Source organism: Vulpes vulpes, chromosome 13, assembly GCF_048418805.1.
Source record: "Vulpes vulpes isolate BD-2025 chromosome 13, VulVul3, whole genome shotgun sequence".
Lineage (NCBI taxonomy): Eukaryota > Metazoa > Chordata > Mammalia > Carnivora > Canidae > Vulpes > Vulpes vulpes.
In genome coordinates this window covers 27,911,376-27,936,936 of record NC_132792.1, presented here as the reverse complement: position 1 = coordinate 27,936,936, position 25,561 = coordinate 27,911,376, and the positions used below count along the sequence as shown (strand labels likewise).

Here is a 25,561-nt window from a genome sequence, read left to right as displayed (position 1 = left end):
ATTACCAAATATAATCCTTTCAAAGTTTTTCTTCCCTTCCTCCTGAGATGAATAACGTAAAATTGTGGCAGATAGTAATAAGGAAGGTATGGTTTTGCCCTGGCTGCCACTCTCATTACCTTAATTTTTCTTTGAGATTCTCATTTATCTAAAAGGCAGGATTCACCCATTGACATGGCAATCACTAGTTAATTTAAATCTAGAGTTTGCATTTCTTCATTTTTAAGAACTGAGTTTCTTACTTGAAGGCAAAGAGTTTAATTAAGGCTGCATGTAAGAGAAAAAACAAGATGCAAAAGGAACCTAGAACTACTAGTGCCTCAGCTCAAATGCCATATATTGGACATTTATAGAAGAGGGCAACAGCTTAGAAACCTCTTTACTGAAGGAGGCTGGAGAGGTAATTGACATGAGTGACTTGGAAAACCGAGAAATAAGTGCTGATCAGTTCTCTCTGCTTTTTGTAACCCAGTGAGTGGTATAGTGTTTCAAACCTGGGTGGAGAAAATCCTTCAGTTGAGTGGAAGTGATTAACTACGGGGAATAGTGTGTAGCAATTATTTTTCTTACCTTGTATTTGTGTGTACATACAATAGTGTAGGAGGAATGGATATATTAAATTTCCCCTGGTGTTTTTCCTGCTTCTCCTATAATTTCTCTTTCCTTTCTTACTTCCCTTCCTCTCCTTACTCTTAATGTTGGTGTTGCTTTGAGTTCCATCCTTATTTCACTGCTGTCCTCCCTCCTGCTCCTTTCTCTGGTAATCTTGCTCATTCACAAGGTTTTAGTTGTCACCTAAATGGCAATGATATCTCACTTTCTTCACACCTGAACTCTCTGATCACTAGACTAATAACGTTTTGCTTGCACATTATGTGGGCACCTTAAATGTATGGAAATAAGCTAACCCACCTTTGTTTTACAAGTTTCTGCATCCTTTTAGTCTCCATCTCACTATACATACCATCTCCCAAGCCAAATACTCAAGTCATTTTTGACTAATTTCTTTTTATCATCAATCAACCCTGATAATTTTCCAATAATATTTTAATTAATTTTAATTTTCCAATAATATTTTAGGTTTCTTTGTCTCCATCCCTATAGTTCTTTCCTGAGCCTTATCTCATCTCCCTTCCTCCTCTAACTCCATCCATCCTCCACATTTCTGCTGGAGAAATCTTTGAAAATGAAAATCTGACTAGATAATATCTTGCTTTGGCCATTTCCCATAATTGACTTCCCTTAGGGTCAGGCTTTTTCTTACCCAAAAGTGATCTCTACATTGCTATTTGAAGAAATATGGAAAGGAACGCCTGGGTGACTCAGTCTGTTAAGCGTCCAACTCTTGATTTTGGCTCAGGTCATGATCTCAGGGTCATGGGATCAAGCCCTGCCTCAGGCTCAATGCTCAGCATGGATTCTGCTTGAGGATTCTCTCTCTCCCTCACCTTCTTCACAACCTCCCTCCACTTGTGCTCTTGCTCTTTCCAAAATAAATAATCTTAAAAAAAAAAGAAATATGGAAAAATGTTCAACAAGTATATCAAAATGATAGAACCATAGAATCACAGGATTGAAAGACTCTTCAAAAGTCACCAGTGGAACATCTTTCTCTTCTCTAGAGGTATTCAAGCAAAAGCCAGGAGTCAAATGAGAGGGACTGAAAATGGAGAGAATTTAAGTCTCAGATATGATCTGATCCAGGTGAACTGAGATCTCGGTCTCTTTCCAAGCCAACTCTGGATTGTTTGATTTGGAGAAGCCTTATTCATTTTATAAGTCCAACTTAATGACATTTTCCTCCTGAAGTCTATCTTCATTTCTAACTGGAGTGATTTTTTAAACTTTGTTTCTTCTCTGAGGACAGAACCTGTCTTCTCTTAGTAAGTGCTAAATGAATATGTGGATACAAAAATAGCATAGTTTTGGGGCAGCTCTGGTGCATCGGTTTAGCACCACCTGCAGCCTGGGGTGTGATCCTGGAGATCGGGGATTGAGTCACACGTCAGGCTCGGTGAATGGAGCCTGCTTCTCCCTCTGCCTGTGTCTCTGCCTCTCTCTCTCTCTCTCTCATAAATAAATAAAATATTTTAAAAAATAGCATAGTTTCTAAGGTTCTAGTTTGTATTATTGTTGGTATAATGTCAAGAACTCAAACTTTACCTTCAAGAGGACGTTAGTTCAAATCACAATACTTACTAGTTGTGTGCTACTAGAAAAGGTGATTGATTCATGACAGTGAAGTTTGGTTTCCTCATATGTAAATTAGAAATACTAATTTCTGCTCTTAGGATTTTTGTAAGGATTAAACAATAAAAAAGTAAACCTGTTGTCTGTAGTCTCTGGGGGAGAAGTTCAAGCTAAGTTCATTCATTTTGTTGACAGAATTCATTCCCTGTAGTTGTAAGAAGGAGGTAGTTATATCCTTCTTAGCAGTTAGCCAAGAACTTCTCAGTAACTGAGAGGCTACCCATATTCTGTGTCGCAGTGACTCTCTGTATTTTCAAGCCAGAATTTGTGGGTCAGATCTCCCTTTGCCTTGCCTTTGAATTCTTCTTCTATAAGGTGGAGAAACCTCTCTGCTTTTAAGTGTTTATGGGATTAGATAAAACCCACTTAGACAATATCCCTAGGACACTATAAAATATAATCATGGTGGCTATATCTTATATTCACAGGTTTCAAAAATTATAATATTGCATTTCAAGGGGCCATTTTAGAAATTAATACCTGCCACAAATGTGCATTACCATATAAAATAACAAATAAAAAATAAATATAACAAAAATAAATTATAAGTTTTTTGCATATTTTTGCTTTTCTACTTAGCTTGTATACTGTTAAGTTTTTTTGCAGCTGATATTTATGTTGAGCAAATACTACATACTTCATGAATACATAAAGTACAGAAAATCAGATATGAGAAATTTTCATCACTTTTTAAATAAATTCCATTTTTATTGAGCATTTATTATGTGCTAGTTTTCCACTCTAATTCATCTCATCTTAAAAGCAATCCTGTGGCTATGCTATTACGAGCATTATTTTGTAGAAGATGAGAGACAGAGATAGATTAAGTAAAATCCTCAATGTCTCACAAGTAGTAAATAGTAAATCCAGAACCTGAATCCAGCTAGTCTGTGTGCACATGCCAGGCTCTTGACTTTTGGGATTTTAATATTCAGCAAATTGTTCCTATTGATCAGTCATCTGCTCAAAGAAGATGTCATCCAGTCATATGGAAATGCAGCAAATCTGGTGCAAAGAACTGTGAATCTTTGTTGGGCCAATTCACTTACATTTCACTGAAAAATCTGCAAATAAACAGATGACTTCTTAGAGGAAATGGAGGAGCAGCTTCCCAGTGATTTAAAGTCAATTATTAATCATGTTCAGATCTTTAGAAGATTTAACTAGATTAGAAGGATTTATTAACAGTATATTACTTATTGAAGCAGAAAGAAGTAACCTCTATTTGTAAGGCTTAACACAGTAGATAGAAGTAAAGCCCAACAAACAGCTTAGATAGGCTCAGTTAAGCGCACATTTTTACCTGTTCCTTGCTAACATGATTGAGTAAGTGCTTCCAAACAGTTAACAGTTTGGTCATAACCAAATCCCACTAATCATGAGGTATAGAAAACTCATTTAGATACCAGGGGAAAAAGGGAGAGAGAAAGAGAATTGAATGATCTAATGAGGTCTTCCCATCTCCAGTATCTGTGAAACGTATTATTTAGTAATACTTTAGAGATACTTGTGTAATTTGAAGTAAGTTAATATTATAACCAGAAGTATCTATTTTGGGACACAAATCCAATTGCAGTTGGTATGCCATGTCTGTCCTTGTGTGTCTGCCTGGTTACCAGGAGAGTATCTGTCCTGGGCTCTGCATTGGGCAAAATATGCTTTATCTAAGTGTTTGGAGGCTTGCATTATTGAGTGACTGAGGGGTGAATTGCAGCACTTCTTAGACTCTCCAACTCACATCTTATGTATTCACTCATTAGTTCATTATGTCGATGCTCAATAACTATTTCTTGAATAAATGAAAAAAAATCCTCAGGAAGATAGTCATTCAACCTCATTCTAAGGACATAGGGACATAGGGAAAGCAAAGCAGCAATGTTGGGTTGAAGATCTGGACATTCTTTTGAGAATTTTTTTAAAGATTTATTTATCTTATACAGAGAGAGAAAGCACAAGTGGGAGAGGGGAGGGAGGAAGGACAGAGGGAGAGAAAGAGATTCCTCAAGTAGACTCCTTGCTGAGCAGAGTCCAACGTGGGGCTCTAAGGACTCATGAGATTATGACCCAAGCCAAAATCAAGAGTCAGCTGCTTAACTGACTGAGCCACCCAGGTGCCTTGAGAATATTTTTGAATTCAATCAAACTCGGCACAGAATCTCACCAAGGGAATGGAATTTGTCCTGTATGAGCCAAAAGCAACCTATTTTTGGATTTTAGCCACATATCTGGGGGCAAAATTCTTGAGGCAACATAAGATAGCCTCAAGAGTCACCTGTTTGGCAACATGGTATAGGAGTGGGGGTTTACAGACAAAGAGACACGTCTTTAGACAAACCACCAACTAAGTTCCTAAGTCTTTATAAAAACTATGCAGTGTTTAATAATAATAGGGAGAGTACAATAGCATGGAGATTTCCATAACCCAAGAGACGAGCATGGACTTATTGTCTGTAATGTAGCTGCCTATTAAAGTGTTCAGGTTTGTAGGTCTGTCTTAACAGGTTGGCAAAGGATAGGCTATGTAACTTTGCACTGGCTCATAAGAATAATGAATAGAAACTATTTTTTAGGACAAGGCAATTTTGTGCCTCTGGTACTTTAAGAATATTGCCTAGGGACTATGAGCTTCTCAGGACCCCATAAAAATACTTCAGGACTGAAAAAGATGTTGACTCCAAATATGAAAAGACAACAGCAAAATTGAAATTAATAAATATTTACTTCAGTGTATATAAGGTATAACATGTTATTTTATTGTTTGTTAAATATATTATTAGTTAATATTGATTTTATTTGAAAACTTGTAGCTTGGATTTTTTTTAACCTTGCCAAAATTCTCAAAAAAGTGATGACTGTAGAGAATTTATTGCTATTTTCAAAGTAAATGAATTACCACATAATTTCTAAAATAAAATTATGAAGATCTTTCAAAATTTTTATAGCAAGATATTATGTTAATCATATTAATTAATTTAGGCATTTTAATAGTTTGATACAGTGGCAAAATTGCCCAAGGCTAAATCAGGTCTTGAATTAGAATGTGATGATCAGCAGTCGGAAGATGTCCATATATCAGAGAAATTCAAGAGAAAGGATCCAAAGAGTCTAATTGGCAGAGTCTAGAAATGGAAACTAGGCTGCCAGAGATAGTCGTTAACGTAGCCAGCTTTCCTCCCAAACCATGAGAGAACTGGCAATAGCAAGTCATGGCCTCAGCCTTACAGAACAAAACGGGAGTTCAGGGTCAGGGCTTTTTTTCTGAGTAATAAGTCAGTTGCTGGATTACCACAAGCTAGCACAAGATAAAAGTTGGCCTTGGCAGCAAGTTTGACTTGTATATGAGTCCCTTGAGTTTTAGTCTAGTTTTTCCCTTAACCAAGAGCAGATCCCAAGTCTAGAGAAGGCTGTGCACATGGGGATCATGACAGTCAACAAATATCTTTAAGCACCTGCTATCTGCCCAGGGACTGTCTAGGTACTGGGAATGCAATAGAAAACAATTCAGATACTAACTCATAGGCCACCCTGCTTACTGCCTAATGGGAAAGGTAAGACATTAAACAATAACAAGTGGGATAAGTGCTATTGAAAAGAAGGACAGAGTGCTAAGAAAGTAGCACAAAGACTGTGAGAACGAGAGATCAAGACAGAGCATTAAAGAAAAATCAAGTAGAGCAAGCGTGACCAGGACCAGGGACCTTATTGATAGGAGAATTTTAATCTAACAAAGGACATCACAGCAGCAGTTGCTGGAGAGCTGGACAGGAGCTTGGCATGGGGGCATAGAGGCATAGCTGTGGATTTTGAGGGACTTGACAACCAGGGCTGGAGAGTTCATGGTTAGCCCAGCATAGACAAGATCTTTCCCAGAGCAGTCTGTAATATTGAGAAGCACTCTCTTGGAATATGTTTGAGGGGCCCTGGATTACTGTGCTTTCTGTCACAAATGAACTATTATTTAAATTTTATCTCTTCTACTAACACTTCCTCTCAGACACTATGGCTACCACACTTGCAAACAATCAGTTTGTGTCAGCCTGCTGGACTGTCCAGTTGAAAAATCTGTCCTTTTTAATCTTTAACGTGTAACTTAGGCCCTTGGAGACTCAGGCATCCCTAACACATGTATAATTCTTTAGAATTTTAAATAAGTTGTGTTCAACACCAATTAACATCATCATCAAAAATATTGTGCATGGCATACATCTCATGCAAGCAGCAAGCATTGATTGTACAAAGTACTCTCAACTGGAACCCGCCCAGCCCCAAATGACTTCATGCAGAGAAAATAAATAGCAGTGAGCAGGCAGCTTGATCTGGGTAGAGTGGACTTTTTTTGTTGTTTTCTTTTTCTACCTCCAGCAGCCCTTAGCACAGTGCCTTACTCATGAAATGGTCGTTAAAATGGAACGCATACAGAAGTTGGTATATTTTTTCAATGCCACATCTGAGTTTGAGAGTCAATCAGTTCAAGTTGAATCCCCTAGCATTTTTATTTTAGAGATAGTACCTTTGTCTCTGCCTTCCTCCAGAGGGGAGAGATGCAATGTAATAATATAGTCATTTGTACTGAGTATGTTCCAGCTGAAAGGACTCTGTGTAAGTGCTTTGAGTCTAAAAGAAAGGTATTCATTGTTAGACTCTAGTATTTGAAGATGACCTCTCTGATAGGGTTGTATCCCTAAGTGACTGAAATGGCTGTGGTCTCAGAGGCGCGTGGGAAGGCTTTTCTTCGGTTTGTGGTAAGAGCCTGTTTGCAGGCCCTGGTATTAGTAGCGCCACCTTCCTTCAGGCTGCTTGTCAAGATGAGTTGGTGCATTTTTGTTAGGTGTATACCAGGTTCCTCTGTTGACAGGTGTTCTGTTCCAGAATTTCATAGTTATTGAGAAATGGACTATGTCAGCACAAGATTTTATTGTATTTTGAGGCACTTTGGAGCCTCCGACAGCTGCTCTCATTTTGCAGAGCAAACTGCTGCTGAAGGTTTGGCAAGGCTTAATTTTTAAATGGATTCTATGCTGCTATATGCGGCATTTCCCTTGGCATTTGAATCATTCAGCACATATCCTCATCGTTAGATCATTTTTTTTGATGAAATTTTTGTTGGTCACCTTTAAAGCTGCATCAATCACTTGGTAATGGAAAAAAAAGTCAATGTAATGATCTGCTTTGAAAATAAACAGTATAACTTGACTTTGGCGTTGAGAGCCTATTATCATGTGGTAACATCATTCTATTCCAATGACATTATCTGCTAAGGATATTATGATGGTGGAAAATATTCCGATTTTGTTATCGGAACAATGAAACTGTGATATTTAATTATAGAGAAGCATGTTTAATTTGGGAAATCTGGTATGTTGACTGCCATAGTGTACTCATCAGAAGCCTGGGTGGTGGTAATCCAATTTGAACAGAATGTTATTTAGGAACCCACCATGTTATTGATTTAACACTTTTTCTCACTTTCTTAAATCTTTTCCCTTGAAGTTTGAATTTTCCATTAAGTTTTCTGATTAAAAAATTAACTAATGACTCAATTAACACACTGTGTAGTAGGAAGTAGAGAAGGGTGAGAAAAGGGAGAATGGCATCCGTGGCTAGTTTTTATTTTGGAGGGGTGAGACCTGTATGAATGACACAGTGAAGGCATTTCCCAGTTGAAATGTTAACAAATTAGAGAACTGAATTCTCTCTCTCTCTCTCTCTCTCTCTCTCACCTCTTTACACATATATACCATGTATTGAGGAAATTAAAAATAAAGCAGTTGTATGATTACATTGATTAGACTGTTATGTGAATAAATAAAGGCTATCCTTAAAATGGTTGAGAAGGTGGCATTGGGATAAGATTTGAAAGGCAATACGGGGTACTTCCTTTTCTATAGTTAACTTTCCTGCTAATAATTCATTGTGCCATCCTACATTCTTAAATGCTCTTCAACTACAGCTAATGACTAGCCAAGAAATAAGTGAGCCCCTTTTACTGAGTACCTTCTATGTGTCAGACATCATGCCTGATCTAAAGGGAATGTAGAATAAATAAAATCTTAAAAAAAATAAAGGGAATGTAGAAATGGATAAGGCACATGTTGTCCTCAGGGAGCTCTCCATCTCATAGGAGGCAGACACAGCAAATAACTGTTTTTGGTGTTCACATGTGGGTCAGGGGTGGAAGAGGACACTAGCAGTGGGGAAAAGGTGAAGAAAGTCACATCACACTTACTCCAGTCTCAGCAGTACATTAGCAAGAAACAGTGAATCAGAAAATAAGAGAATAATTATTTCTGGGCTGGAAGAAACTCAGAAAGCAGAGTCCACCCTAATTTGACAGTGAAGCTGCTAAACATCTGAGAGTCAAATGGCTTTTCCAAGGTCATAGAGCAAGTTGGTGGCAGAGATAGAACTAGAACCCAGTCTTCTGACTAATGTTCTTCCTACTATATCACATTTCTTTCAAAGTTCTATTTCCATCTTGGAGTCAAGGATAATGGACCTCTGCAGGAGGAGACTTGGTCCCCTCACAGTTTTCCTTGGTGACAAGTCCTGATACGGAGTCTTTATGTTTCCTTTTCATTCATCCGGAGGGCACAAGATATATTCTAGGTGTACCTAATAGTAGGATATTTCTGCAGCTGGGTCAGAGGTGCTCTGTGACCTGGTTTTGGCTTCTGAAATAGTCTGAGTTACTACTTGGAGTGTCCCCAGATTCACTAAAGTGCCACAGAGACCACAAAACAGAACCTTTGTCTATATAGAGGGTTGGGAAGAATGGAGGAGGTTGTATTGAGGACTACCACTAAATTCACATGGGGATTGTGTTCTCAAACAGAATATAAGGAGACAAAAATGCCTTTTGTTTCTGGCAGGGGGCCACAATCAGCCTCAAGGCTGGTGGCATTATACTGAAAAAAAGTAGCCCAGGCTTCGTATCTACTGGCACTGAGTGATTTGGGCAATCGAATGGAAATATGACCTTTTTGGTTTGTGCTACTTCAGCTCAGTGCCCTCTGTAGACTCTTAAATATATACAGCATGCTGAAAGCTCTTCTTTCATAGACTTTTTTTTAGGTAGAATGTATATCTGAAAGAAGCCATTCAAGAACTGGTTTTAAATAACCTAAATATTTAATTGTAGGGTGGTAAGTAAATATTGGTGTTATTACATTTTAAATGGAAGCTTTACTTTGTTCATTCTTTATAACTTTATTTTTGTAAGTATACAAATTTACAGAATTGTCTCTGCCAAATAAAGAGCCCCACTCCCAAATCCAAACAACTGAAGTTGATCACAAAGGCACATTGCTGGTAATTATGTATAGGAAACAAAAGGAGGAATAAATATAGCCCTGGTTACTGCAAGCTCATTTCACATCAGTACTGGCTTTGTGACACAGAAAATGATGTATAAGTAAAAAATGCCTTGGAAAAATAGGAATTCTTTAAATATGGACTATGTTGATCTTAATCTAGTTAGCAACACTTCATATTAATGCATGACTGTGTTATATTTACATTTCCTTAGGAGGTGGTGTGTTGAAAGAAAAAGGCATGTGAGTTGGACCCATGAAGTTTAAGATCCTTACCCAGGACCTGAGAAGTTTACTTCATTGTTTTGAACCTGACTTTTCTCATTGGCAAAAGGAGTAGTTTCTCCATGTAAAAGTCTTGGCATAGTACTTGTTGCATTATAGGCATTCCATAACTGTTAGCCCAATTTTCCTTCTTAATTCCTATGAAAATAAACCAGTGAGCACATGATTTTTGAAGTTCTCATTAACTATCCTTTTTTTTGTGTATCTAATAGCACTCTTACAGTTAGTTGGGTCTCCTGGTGGGCATAACTCAACTTTATTATAAAATTCAAACATAAAGACAGCTTGGAAGGGAGGCCCCAAGAGATACTGTACATCTCATCTGAGAAGAAAAGGAAAATCAATCAAGGGCAAAGCTGTGGTGAAAGAGGAAGAAACTGAGACACACATCTTTCCCCTTTGTGGTATCAGTCAGCATTCCAAGCTCAGGGCCATCCCATCTTTTACTGTCAAAACTGGGATGCTTTTGAAAGTGAAAAAGGATAGGGAAAAGTGCCAATAAGACAGGATGCTGAGAGAACAGTCATACATCTGGACTTTCCAGAGCAAATCAGAACATATGATTACCTTGTCCATAGGAGTCCTGGGGGCCTCAGGCAGCATGGTGTCACACAGACCATGGCCAGAATTCCAACTGGGTTCCCAATGGTTAGGCACATGGTGTGATCAGTTATGCAACCTCCCTGAACCTCAACATATTTATTTATGGAAGAGAGTTAATGAGAGCTGTGCCTCAGGCTGTACTAAGGATCAGAGAAATGCATCTAAAGTACTTGGTGTGCAGTATATAGAGATTGTTTTTTTATGTATAATGCATGCAGAAAGCCTGCATGGAATGGATCTGAGAATAAAAGTAAATCTCCCAAAGGGAGAAAATCTCCCTTATCTCTGACTTCAGCATTACAAAATTTGGAACATGGAGCAATGGGGGAGTAAAAGGAAATTTACTGCCATCTTATACTACTTGCTGTTAATTTTGGACTTCATTAACCAACTTTATTAAGTATTTTTGCCAGATATATTATTATATTTTTAATTAATAATATGTGAGTATAGAAGATCAGAGATCAAGAGAGAGGAGATGTGTTTGGGGAAAGAACTATTGCCTATAAACAAGTTGTGGGTGCTGGCAGTGAATTTGCACAGGTTAAGAGAACTCAGCTGCAGAGGGTTGCAATTAATTGCTTCCCCTTCCCTAAACGGAATAACATAAATGGCCTTGTAGGTTCTTGAACCTGCCAGGGAAGAGGGCAGCAATCCCCTGGTTTGCATGGCTCTCTTACCATTCATTAGGAAGAAAACTTTCCGTCTGTATGTAAATAAGAACACATATCAGACATATTTACTTTGATTCATTATTTGAAACCACCCAGGCAGCACTTTAAAAAACATATCAGCATTTGTTGAGACTGCTGATCCTTGGATAATTATCCAACTGCCTTCTCAGAATAAGTGTCATCTCCTCAGACGTCATCCCGAACACATTAATTATGAAATAACAGAGGGCTTCTGAATATCTTCTCAGGCATGATTGTTCAGTTAACAGAATTTGTGTTCACATTTTTTGTATTTGTATCAGCAAAGCAGAAGAGGAGGCTCAAAGCTGGAATATTGTAATTGCTTTAGTGGACACAAATTATACAATGAATAGTTACTGAAATGACATTTCAATACATCTGTAAAGAGAAAGAACCACATAGGCTGGATGAGGTTCTCCACACTTTGACGTACTTACTGACATTTTTCCTTAAAGTCAAACCACTTCTAAAGATCCTGATTTCGTCAGGGTGGGTATTTTCTACATGCCTTTTAAGAAATAGTCTTGCTCTTTATTTCATTTCATTATTTTAATAAACTATACTTTTTGGGGGGCTTTTGAGTGTTTTTAATATTTTTGAGTGTTTTTAATATTAAGAACAAATTAACACATATATTTATATCTTCACTGAGACTTTATTATTCTAGCAAAGAAATTATATATTTTTAAAACCAGACGAATGACCAAAAAATAGGCTTCTTGTGCATTCCCCCCCCCCTTATTTGTCCTTTCTGTGATCTTCTTGTATCTATCTAAAATGAGGCCCAGTTTTGCAGTCTTTATAATGGTAATGTTAACTCTGAAATCAGAATTAAGCAAGTGAAATTGAGGTGTTTATTTCCCAACAGAAATAACGTTCAGTTTGACGAATTTAAATAAGCAGTAGTAAGTACCCCATTCCTTTGCTAGGAAGGGAAATCATCCTAACCCCGTGTAAATGTTATCTTGTAATTGGTGGGATTTGGTTTGGCAATTAAACCTGCCAGGAATAACAGAACCTGGCTTCCCTGAGTCTTTTTTTTTTTTTTTTTTTGGCAGTTCTTATTCTAGCAAATTTTTTGGAAGTTCTTTTGTAATTCTTGGAGAACACCTTTAGTAATGTGCCTGTATGATTAAGAAGCACATCTCGGCTCGACAATTTAATGCATGTCTGGTAGGGCAATCTAGTCTGGCTAGAAGTAGTTGGCAAACTGTTGTCTATTACCAGAAAGTAAAGGGAGTGAATAAGAAATTTCCTAACTTCTTCCCTCATCTTTTCCTTTTATTTTAATTGGAATTAACAGAGTAAAATCGAGCTTTTTGGTGTGCAATTCTGTGAATTTTAATATATGCATAGGTTTGTATAACCACCACTACCATCAGGATATAGAACAGTTCTGTTGCCCCCAGACTCTTGTATTATATCCCTCCACTGGCACTTTGACCCCATCTGTAACTCCTTGCAGCTACTAATCTGTTCTCCATTATTATAGTTTTATCTTTTCAAGAATGTCCTATAAATGGAATCATATATTATGCAACCTTTTCAGACTGTCGCCTATCATTTATTATAATGCCTTTAAGAATCATCCAGGTTAAAAAAAAAAAAGAATTATCCAGTTTGTATATATCAATAGTTCCTTTCTTTTCATTGCTAAGTAGTATTCAGTTGCATGGATGTGGCGCAGGGTCTTTATCCATTGAAGGACAATTTTACTTCCTTCTAGCTTATTATTATTATTATTATTATTATTATTATTATTATTATTATAGAGCTGCTGTAAACAATATATAGGCTTTGTGTAGATATGAATTTTATTTCTCTAGGATAAATAGTGAGGAGTGAGATTGCTGTGTCATGTAGTAAGTGTGTGTTTAACTTTATGAGAGATTGGCAAACTATTTTTCAGAGTGACTATACCTTGCTATCAGCAATGTGTGAGAATTCCATTTATTCTGTATCCTCATCAGCACTTTGTATTATTCATATTTCTAGTCATTTTAATGCGTATGTAGGGGCATCTCATTTTAGTTTTAATTTGCATTTCCTTAATGACTAATGGTGTTGAGCATCTTTTTATATGCTTATTTGCCTTCCTTATCTCTGATGAAGTTTTTGTTTGAATCTTTTGTTCACTTTTTAAATTGAGCTATTTGTTTTTTCCAGTAATTGAGAGTTCTTTATATACTCTGGATATGAATAATTTTTTGAATATGTGATTTATAAGTATTTAAAATATTTTTAGTCTGTAGCTTCTTTTTTCACTTTCTTAAAAGTAACTTTTGCAGAACAAAATTTTTTAATATTGATAAAGTCCAATTTATTAATTTTTGTTTTATGGATTATGCCTTTGGCGTTATGTTTTATGTTTTACATTTTTAAAATGATTTTATTTATTTATTCATGAGATACACAGAAAGAGAGAAGCAGAGATATAGGCAGAGGGAGAAGCAAACTCCATGTAGGGAGCCTGATGTGGGACTTGATCTGGATCCTGGGATCACGCCCTGAGTCAAAAGCAGATGCTCCACTGCTAAGCCACCCAGGTGTCCCTGTGTTTTACATTTAAATGTGTGATTCATTTAGACATTAATTTTTGTATAATGAGTGAAGTTTAGGGCAAAGTTCATTTTTATTTTTTGATATGGATGTCCAGATTTTCTAATACCATTCATTGAAATGACTATCCTTTTATCTTTGCAAAACTCAGTTGGTTATATTTGTGAATGTCTATTTCTGGACTCCACGCTGTACTTTGATCTATGTGTCTATCCCTTTACCAGCACTGCACTCTCTTGATTATTGTAGCTTTATAGATCTTAAGAATAGGTGTTGAGATAACTTTAATTTTATTCCTATTTCTCAAAATTGTTTTAGCTACTTCAGTTCTTTTGTTTTCAGTATGTATTTAAAAATAAATTTGTCTGTATCTACAAAACAAACAAGTATGAGCACCTGGGTGGCTCAGTTGGTTTATCATCTGCCTTCAGCTCAGGTCATGATCCTGGGGTCCTGCAATTGAATCCCACATTGGACTCCCTGCTCAGCAGGGAGTCTGCTGCTCCCTCTACCCATCCCCATTGTTCATGCATGCATGCTCTCTCTTTTTCTCTCACATTCTCTCTCATAAATAAACAAACAAACAAACAAATAAATAAATAAAGTCTTTGGAAAATTGTAACAAAAACAAGCAAAAATAAACAAACAAAAAAAAACTTTGTTATTTGAATAGAATTGCATTAAATCTGTAGATCAATTTGGGAAGAATTTACATCTTTATTATGACTGAGTCCTCTAATCTGTGACCATGAAATGTTCCTATGCTTTTTAGGTCTTTTATTTTTTATTTCTTTCATCAGTGCTTGTAGTTTTTGGAAAATAGATCTTATATATTTTGTAGATTTATACCTAAGTAATTCATTTTTTGGAGCTATTATAAGTGGTCTTATGTTGTTTTTTTAAAAGATTTTATTTATTTATTTATGAGAGACAGACAGAGACAGAGAGTGAAGCAGAGGGAGAAGCAGGCTCCATGCAGGGAGCCCGATGCGGGACTCAATCTCAGGACTCCAGTATCACGCCCTGGACAGAGGCAGCCGCTAAGCGGCTGAGCCACCCAGGGATCCCCAATCATATGTTTTAATTTTGTTTCCAGTTGTTTATTGCTTGTGTATGGGAATACTACTGATTTCTGAGTGTTGACTTTTTATGTTGTAATCTGCTAAACTCAAAAGTTCAAGGAGTTATTAATTTTTAGATTTCTTGAGGTTTTCTAGATAGAGAAATAGATTATCAATAAGTAGGGATGGTTTCATTTACTTTTCCTTCAGTATGCCTTTTACTTAGTCTTACCTCACTGCACTAGCTAGGACTTCCAGTGTGATACTGAATAGAAATGGTAAGAGTAGACATCCTTGACTTGTTTTCAGTCTTACGGGGTAATTTTCCCTTTTGTCTCTGAGTGTTTGGAAACCCCTTCCCTTCTCCTTGAGACAGAACTAGAGGGCTTCTCCTGCTCTCCCTTTCTATACTTATGCTACTTCCAGGTCTCAGATTGCCTAAAGTTCAGGCCTGGTGGTAGCAGAAGAAAAAGAAATTATGAACTCACCACTAATTTGGTAATATTTTAAACTCTCGTATTTTCCCCAAACTACCTGATACTCTTTTCTGAGTTCTCAGATAGCTGTTCTAACTATGCTGTCCAGGTTTTTTAGCTTCATTCAGTGGAAGAGACAGGATAGAGCGTACCTCCTCCATTTTATCTGGAACCAGAACCTTTTTATGTTTTTCAAAATAAGAGATTTGTTTGTTTGATTTTGCACATGCTTTTTTTCCATCAAATTTTTAGGAGTAATTTTTAGGGGAATTTTAAGGGGAAAATATTTTAATCCTGGAAAATGGAAAAAGTACTTTGGAAAAGTTTTTCTTCCCTTTACATTTTTTAATGTCTATTTATTGAAGGATGGGAGTTTATGTGTTATATTTCACAATATTTAAGGCAAGAGAGATTATAAGGTGCAGGTAGAAAATAAAATGGCCTCCTTTTCCTAGTACTTAATGCCAGACACACTCAAAGGGACTAATTATTTTGTTGTCTTTCAATCAAATTTTGAGTGGCCCTCATTAATCCACTGCTTACTCTCAGGTGTAAAAACAAAACAAAACAGGTGTCCAGTCATTTTATTATGTCAAACCAATTCAGTTCAGGAACATTATGTACATCCCTATATAATAACTAAAACTCCAACTTTATTTTAAAGTTGAAGCTTTTCCTCTGAGACTGCTCAAAACCAGGGTCTTATAGGAGCAAGGAGGTGGGTTTGTCATTTTCCCTGTTTTGCCTACAAACACTTTTTTTCTTTCTTTGCCATTCATTAGACACAATTGGCTCCCCCAGGACTGAAGAACAGAGTAGGAAATGTAGAGAAGAGCTAAGGGTCAGGGAAAGTATTACTTGGCTGGCACTATAAGGAGTTGACATTGGCCCCAGACTTGGAAAGTATTTAAAGCCAGACTGTTTCTCATTTGCAGGGTTTCTAGACACTCCTCCCTATGCAGCTGGTCACCTACAGTTCCATGACACAGGTGATGCACCATCTCCATATAAACTGTAAGTGTTGGGCTTAAAACACTCATTCAGTGGCTCTTTTGAACAAAATTCATTTAAGATCAGGGTGTTTCTCTCTCTCTCTCTGTCTCTCTCTCTCTCCCTCTCTCTTCACATATACGTAGTCCACAGGAAAATCACTTATTTTCCCAGAGCATACCCCTGTACCTCTGTTTCTTGCCCTTAAACTCCCTTGGGTATGAGTCAGACCACAGTCAACTTTATCCACTAAGCTATTCAAATATTCTTGAGTCTCTGGATTTGCTCCATACCTGGTAGGTCTCATAGCACGTCAGCAATTCTCTTGAAAGAAAGACTGTACTTTTCTACTCACTTGTCTCAGACTCCTCAGCCTATTTTATAGGATGGAGGTTAATGGGAAGGTCACAAAGTGGTTCTCTACCACAATCTTTACAAGTCTGACTTGTATGGCCTAACCAATACTGAGAGGAAAAGTCCCTTTTTAATCTCCTATTGCCTATATAAGTAATCCCTTTGGTCTTTATATGACTGATATCTTATGTGCTAACTGGAAGAATATAAAACATGTATCAAATGTAGCTGGTGACTTAGAAGATAAGCAGTCTGGTTGTATGCTTATAAAAGTACCAGTTAGATTCTTTAACATGTACTTTTTATTTTAATGGTCCTATCAGTGAAGACTTTCTATAAGCATTGTCTTCAGGATTGGATGTTACTGCAGAAAAGAAGAGAGAAAGAAGGGAATCATTGCTCTACTTTGGATTTCAGAAACCTGTAGGTTTCAGCCTTTTATATTATTTATCAAAGTGTGGGTAGTGTGGGTGAATGCCTGTTAATGTAAAATGATTTTTCCACCATACAGAGAGGCAGGGGGAGAAAAGCTTCATAAAAAAGGAGACATAAAAAGAAGGTTTGGAAGAAGGTAAAGGGATCCTCATATGTCTCCCTTGATCAAAATGTAGGTCAAAAGAGGAATAGTGGATAGGTTTGGGGGACCCAAGACGAGAGATTTGTGTTTTACTCTATAGAATGACTCTAGGAAATGCTCTCCATTTTTTAGAGATCCCACATCTAGGATACAGCAGAGATTGGAGTAGCAAAGCAAAAAGGCAGGGAATGACATAGAGAAGACCTGAGACAAGCCTCTTAACTCTAATGGTCTGAGAGAACCTTCAACATTTTCCAATGATCATGATAGGACAGAGTAGCAGATGGCCCAGAAGAAGCCTTGTAGAATGCAGACTGTCTGGCTCTGAATATTGGCTACCATGCAGGGCCATGAGTATCAGCAGCTTCCAGAAACTGGATTCAGGACTCAGTGGCCAAGATGAGGCAGGGCATATTAAACCTCAACAGGGAGGTCAATGATTATGGACTGGACTTGGGCCCACTCCCTCTACCCTGCAACTTCCAGAATACCACGGTGTTCTGAGCCTTCTCCAAGACACCACCCAAGAAGAAGGGAAGGACAAGCAGAGAATGAGACTCCTGAATTAACTGATTTATTAACAATAAAAATATTAAGTTTTAAGCCAGAGATATCTCAAATTGGCAAGATTAGGCTTTCCACTACTGAACTGGATCCAGTTTTGCACAACTGAGTCTATGACTGTGAAATTAAAATTCATTATATACATACATACTTGCTCACTAAATTTTGAAAAAATGAGAGCAGAGCATGTTTTTTTTGTTTTTTGTTTTTTTGTTATTTTTTTTAAGAGAGAGTGTGTGCAAGTGCACAAATGGCAGGGGAGGGGCAGATGGTGAAAGAGAATCTTAAGCAGGCTCCATGCCCAGCACAGAGCCTATTGCCGGCTCAATCTTACAACTCTGAGATCATGACCTGAGCCAAAATTAGGAGTTGGACATTTAACTGACCAAGCCACCTGAGTGCCCAAAGCCCAGTTTTAATGGATCCATTTTATCTTTAAGACCCGATAAAATGCCTGAAAAAAAGGTAAAAATTGAGGTAGCAGGTATTTTTATTAAATTATTATGGTAGAAACAAAACTCTTAATTTGTGAATTGATTAGTTGACACCTGCCCTAGTAAATGAAATTGCCACCACTTAATGAAATTTTCAACTCTCTAGTTCCTTTACCTCTGAAACTTGGGTCTAGCTCACTTGTCATAATAGCAGGTGAACTTCTGTGATTTCTCTGATACTTTTTTTTTCTCCTCCTGTATCTTTGCCAATCTATTGTTTGCAGATACGGGTCACTCCTACGGCTCATCCCTCTTTCTTCTTATAAGTTACCAGAAACATGCAAAACTGGAAAAAAGTTAAAAGAGAAAAAACATACATTAGAGAAAGGATTCTGACATAGGGAAAGTCCAGTAATTCATTGTTGGGAAGACTCTCGAAGACTCTCTTAAAAACCCGTTTGTACCATAACATGATTCCTCTATTAGGAAAGGAAAAGGTTTTCTCATATGGACCCCTCCTAGATATCTCTGAACAGTTAACAAAACTTTTCTGCTATGTTGGAAAACCACTTTTCACTGCCATTTATTAGTGATGTCTCTTTCACTTCAGCTATTGTCTCTTTTCCGATACAAGGAATAGAAACAACTGAGTGGAGGGCAATTCCACATGAACCTTTGATAAGATACCTTGTTAAGTAAGTAATTTCTTAAAGTTTTTTTTTTTAAGTAGTATTTATTTATTTGAGAGAAAGAGAAAATGGACCTGAGCAGTGGAGGGGAGGGGCAAGGGGAGAGGGAGAGGGAGAGAATCCTCAAGCAGACTCCCCTCTGAGCATGGTGCCCAAAGTGGGGCTCAATACTAGAACTCTGTGGTCACTTGAGTTGAAACCAAGAGTCAGATGCTTAACTGATTGAGCCACACACGTGCCCCTAAAGTTATTTATTTATTTATTTAGCTCCTAAAGTATTTTTTTAAAGATTTTATTTATTCATGAGAGACATACAGAGAGAGGCAGAGGCATAGAGACAGGAAGAAGCAGACTCCCTGCGGTGGAGTCCCTCCGATGCAGGACTCAATCCCAGGATCTCGGGATCACAACCCGAGCCAAAGGCAGATGGTCAACCACTGAGCCATTCAGGCACCCACCCCTAAAGTATTTTAATTCTAAGTGTAATTTTAAGAAAACATCAAGACTTCATTGACAGCTAGAATGGTTAATTCAAGGACACCCTTTTGCTTTTAACCGTATGTGAGAAGGACCTTCAAAAACCTAAGTCATCAAAGAATGTTTCCAAAGTATTGCACAGATTAACTAGAAGCTTTCTTCAGAATTTATTTTTTAAAGTATAGCTTGCATAATTTTGAGCATGAAATTTGATGAAACATCAAATACCTGGGATTTTCTCATTTAGAGAAAATATAATAGAGCTGTACAGGAGTCACTTCATACTCAGGTTTTGCGCTTATAGGAAGAAGACTATCTAGGTGGACTTTCAATTGGGAAGGTGCACTTCTTTATCGAACAAAACAAAACAAAACCCAAAACATAGTTTGCAGTAAACATGATAATAGACTACGAGATTGTGGAAATGTTGGCAATTTTTAGTGATTTGTTTTTATCCTGCCTTTGAAATTGTAGGTTAATGATATGATACTACTTAGATGAGATCAACAGGTATTTCTGATGATGAGAATAAAAAGATAATTCCCTATACTGAAAGGAAGTATAATACTATAATGAAAATGTAAGTTCTAGGGTCAGATTGCCATGAGTGGAATCCTGGTTTCTCTGCTTTCTAATTATGTGACCTTAAGCAAGTAAAATAATCACAACACTTAAGTTTCCTTATGTGTAGCATGGGAATAGTAATTTACCTCAAAGAGTTTTGAAGATTGAATGAGTTAATACTGAATGTAAAGCAACTAGAATAGAACTTGCACATTGTAAGCACTTAACAATGCTAGCTTTGTTGAATAATTATTTTGAGTAATTGGCTTTTGTTATCATGTCCTAGAAATAACCCCCATATCCAGTTAGTGTTGCTGTATATTATTGCCAGAAAGGATAGTTTAAGATCAGCACTCTGATATCTAAATCATCCACCCTGAGAGATGTCAAGTGATATTTAATTGATTTATACTCAATAGTTCCATATTGCAAGACAAGTCATTTATTTACCCCAGGGGTACAGAAAACTTATCTCAAAAAGTAGGTATGTATAGTATATTTCCCAAAATTATATATCATCTTTGTAATGAATCATTACAATTGACTTTCTGTTGTTCTGAGAGATGACTGGAAATTCCTACCTAAAAATTTTCAAACTAAAATTCTTATGGTATGTTGTATTGATCTAGAGGTTCAAGGCTTTGACTGGCCATTTATTCATCTGTGGCTTGACACCAGGTCTGTTATCAGAGAAAATGTTGACGCTGCATGCAAATAATCTCTTGGCCATCCAAGTGAGGTGGCCCTTCATTCAGATATGAGTCTTGATTAACTGTTAACCTTACTTTCTGCATAGTTGGTTGTTAGATATGTAGTAGAGTATTTGCAATGAATGCTTCCTCTAGGGAATGTTCTTGAACTTTTGGATGACTGACTGTTATAGAAAAAAGAAAATTCATTTGTGATAATATTTATGGAAAATTACTTAAAAGATATGAAAGCTTCAAGATATTCTACATCTTCCTCTTACATTAAGCAATAACGTGAAGAGTAGGACATTAACACTATATTGTTTGGAGTCATTATAAAACTAATTTTATTAAATCATGTTTCACCATGTTCATCACTGTTGGTGCATTGTTGAAGACTTTATCCGCTACATAAAGGAAAGCACTGGACAATTAATCTTGGGTTTTCAGAGAAAATTATGATTCTTCCATTATTACAAATCTTTTTTAAAAGGTTTTCTGGGGGCAACTAGGAATCTTGTTTCTAACAACTTTTAATGTACTATCTTTCTAAACTATTATCAGGTCATACACAGAAAACAAATGTTTATATTTATATGGCATGACAAGGACAAAAGAGGAGGCTGCATATGGCCAGAGATACAGAGATATATTTTATATACATAATATACATATATATTTGATATGATATGTATATTTGATATGTATATATTTGATATGATATGTAGATATTTGATATATATAATATATATTAGATCTCACTATAAATATGTGTGTGTTTGTACAAATATTTGTGCTTATTCCTCTACTCAAGTACAAGTTTTTGTCTCAAAATATACTTTCTCGACTCCAAACAACTGTTTATTCCAGCCAACCTAGTTTTCCTATTGTTCCTCATACTCCTCCTTTTTTCTTTTCTTGATCCTTTTTCATTCCTTCCTTCCTTCCCTCCTTCCTTCCTTCCTTCCTTCCTTCCTTCCTTCCTTCCTTCCTCTCTCCTTCCTTCTTCTTCCTTCCTCCCTCCTTTCTTTCTTTCTTTCTTTCTTTCTTTCTTTCTTTCTTTCTTTCTTTCTTCTTTCCTCTCTCCCCTCCCTCATCCCTTCTCTTTCTTTTCTCCTTCCTTCCTTTCTTTCCATTTTTCTCCTAACTACTTTTGCTCAAACTATTTGTCCTTATAAAGGCCTTCTTCCCTCTTTCTAATAGTCCTAACTTGCCATCATTTAAAGATGCAATTTGTTTATGAGAAGCTTTCTCTGGCTGCTATACTTGAGTCAGAGGACTAATTTTCTCTTTGATTCCAGAAGCTGTGATTCTGCATAGTACCATTAATAATTTATTATTTGAACTTCTTGATAGTTTCTTTGTTGGTCCTTCTCCTGTAGTATTATATTTTTTGGCATTCACTGGATTGCAGACTTCTTGAGTGCAGCAACTTGCTTTCTAGGTCCCTTAAACTCTCTTTTCACAGATTAGTACAGGTTTGGGTATAGAAAAGGAAGCTCCCTGTAGCCTGTGTTTCAGTTGTCTATTACTTTATAGCAAACAGCCCCAAAACTCAGTGCTTAAAACAGCCATTTTATTTTACTCATGATTTTAGGTGTGAGAAAGTTGAGCAAATGTCTTGGCTGGTGGTTTGTCTCTCATCCCTTTGATAGGAGCTGGGCCAGCTGAGGCTGGAGGATTCCAATTTGACTTCTTCACCTACATGTTAGGTTCCTTGGTATTCTGTGGCTGGTCTCTTCCTTCATGGTGTCTCATCCTTCAAGGCCCTTTCATGTGTCTTAGACTGTTGTCTTGAGGAATCATACTTCTTGCATGGTGGCTGCTTCTAGGAAGTCAGAAGCTGCTAGGCTAGGTAAGAGATATGCCTGGACCTGGCACAGTGACACATTAGTCCTATTCCTCTATTGGCTAAAGCAGTCACAGAGCCTCTTGGATTCAAGGGGATGGAGAAACAGACTCCAGTTCTCAATGGGGAATGCAATAAAGTCACACTGCAGGAGATCATGCAGGATGGAAATTATTGTTGAGGCCATTTTTGAAAAATATAATCTGATTCAATCTGTGGGTATATTCAGTGGTTTTATTTTGGATGTATGTGCATTTGAGTAAAATGTACAAGATGTAAACTGAGGAGTCAAGAGTTAGAAATGTATAAAATGAATGCTATTTTAGAATAACTAATCAATTAAAAAACAAATGTACAGACCAGCATTTTATTAAGAGGATCTGCACATTTAGGTTTTTGTCTGACTAAGGTGCTGTGGTCTACCTGAGGCTGTGATACGATAGGCTCCTGGTACAATGGCAGCGGACTCTGCTATTTGATTAGATCAAATGTAGCAATAACTAATTCTTTTGTGACAGCTTTTGCTGTGTCAAATGTAGTAATGGCATGGCCATGATATTCTCTGTGTAAATGGACTGGAATTTAATTTGAACTCCAACTTTTTACTAAAAAGATATTCATGGCTTTCTAGCTTAGCTCTCCAATCTCAAGGGTCATCAATTCCAATTTTAATATTCTTTTCAGTTCTGCAGACTAATCTATAAACCAGGCAAGAAAACAAATTTGATTTTATTTATTTACTTTATTATTATTATTAAAATATATTTAAACGTAAACTATTTTTTAAAATGCTTTGTATGTCATGCAAGATAAAAAAAATACATTGTAGTTAAATTGAATGGAATAAGATCTTAGTTCCTGACATCTGAGACTTTAGTCCTTTGTGTGTATGTGTCTGTATATATGCATGTGTTATTTGGATTTGAGTGAATTTGCTGGTATAAGCTACATAGAGAACTAGACAGTCTATCTTGAAGGGTTTTTTTCCTTTTTAAAAATAGGTTTTATTTATTTATTCATAGAGAGAGAGAGAATGAGAGAGAGAGAGAGAGAGAGAGAGGCAGAAACACAGGCAGAGGGAGAAGCAAGCTCCACGCAGGGAGCCTGATGTGGGACTCGATCCTGGGTCTCCAGGATCATGCCCTGGGCTGAAGGTGGCGCTAAACCACTGAGCCACCCAGGCTGCCCTATCTTGAATTTTTAAGGTAGAATATTACTATTATCATATGGAGTCTTATCTTCACTTGCTAAATTGGAAGTTCTTTAAGGTGAACACTGTGTTATGCATCTTTTTATTGAATACTCAACTCTGGAGTTTCTATGCAAATGGAACTGCTACTGGTAAACTAATTCTGATTTGGCCACCCTGGGAATTCGAAGTCCTAAAACAGGCCACTCTAACTTACTGGAACCTTTAGGAAAGGCTGCTTAGGATTACAATTTGTTTTTTTTTTTTGTTTTTTGTTTTTTGTTTTTTTTTAATTTTTTATTTATTTATGATAGTCACAGAGAGAGAGAGAGAGAGGCAGAGACATAGGCAGAAGGAGAAGCAGGCTCCATGCACTGGGAGCCCGACATGGGATTCGATCATGGGTCTCCAGGATCGCGCCCTGGGCCAAAGGCAGGCGCCAAACTGCTGCGCCACCCAGGGATCCCAGGATTACATTTTGGGTGAATCTTTCTATGCCTAAGTCTCTCCCCTTCAGTTTCTCTATTATTTACACCAATTTACCTGTACTCTTAGGAACTGTTGATGATAGAATCTTTTCCAAGGTGCTTAAAATCAAATACCTCTCACTGAAACATTACTGGATATGGAATGAATCAAAAACATGTGGATTAAATTTCCTTGAAAATTTCTTTGGTTATAAAAATTAAGGAGAAAAAGTGTTTGGCCAGATGCATTGTGGGTGATGCCAAACCTAAATTGTTTGAAAAATGTGTGTGCTGGTTAGATAAACAAACAAACAAGTTTTATTTCCCTCTTGCCTTGTAAAACCTCACACTCACATAAAAAAAAAATCTCAGGTCAGCTTACAGTCAGGTTTTATAAAGTTTTTTTAATTTAAATTCAATTAGCCTACACATATAAAGATTTTGATAAGTCTATAGTTTCCTTCTTTACTTGATCATGGGAGGGAAATAACTATATAGGTAAATGCTCCTGAGAAACAAGTAAGCTATGCTGATTTTCTCAATAGACTGCAATGGATTGAGTGATATAAGATGTATTTGTGATATGTAACATTCAGATGGTTTCTGAATGTTAATTGAAGATTTTATCTAAAAGAGTTTTTTTTCCATAAGAGAAGCAGTTGACTTTTTCAACTTAAACTATTCCTAAAATACTCAAGAGCTTTGAGATGTGTATGTGTGTGTGTATACATACATATATGTGTGTGTGTGTGTGTGTGTATATATATATATACACATGCATGCCTTTAGCATGCAAACAATAAACCTGAAATTAATTTAATCCCCAAATCCAACTTAATGAAAGAAAGCATTCTAAGGTTAAATTTCACTGTAGGGCAGCCTGGGTGGCTCAGCGGTTTAGCACCTGCCTTTGGCCCAGGGCCTGATCCTGGAGACCCGGGATCGAGTCCCACCTCAGGCTCCCTGCATGGAGCCTGCTTCTCCCTCTGCCTGTGTCTCCACCTCTCTCTTTCTTTCTCTCTCTCTCTCTCTTTCTCTCTCTCTCTCTGTGTCTCTCATGAATAAATAAATAAAATATTAAAAAAATAATAAATAAATTTCATTGTAATGGTTGTTATCATTCTTCTTGTCTTCTCCATCAAAAATCATCAAATAATTGCTTAACCATCTGTGTCTCCGTACCCAGCATAATTTAAGGAGAATCACGTTGAGATGGTCCCTAGCAATTAGACAGATACATGAGTATGTATACCCTAGTACAACAGAAGAAAGACATTAGGAAATAAATAGGCCACAAAATACTTTCAGTGGCTCCGAAATTTAAGTGTCCATAGGTATCACCTGAAAAGGTTATTAAAAATAAGGTCTTTACAGGGCTAGCAGTGTGCAGTATCTGTGTTGTGGGATGTTTGGATAGATGGTGGTCACAGCATGCAAAAGACTGGATAAAATGTATAAAACCTGATCTTGTCCTCAAAA

At 36.9% G+C, this 25,561-nt stretch overlaps 1 long non-coding RNA gene across 1 annotated transcript in view; it reads left to right on the top strand.

The window, feature by feature from the left end:
• Positions 1–25,561, top strand: part of LOC140595149 (uncharacterized) — a 283,810-nt gene that overhangs the window by 73,849 nt on the left and 184,400 nt on the right. The window contains exon 3 of the long non-coding RNA XR_011996544.1: positions 16,175–16,253. This is a non-coding gene — a long non-coding RNA (uncharacterized lncRNA). The remainder of the gene's footprint in view (positions 1–16,174; positions 16,254–25,561) is intronic.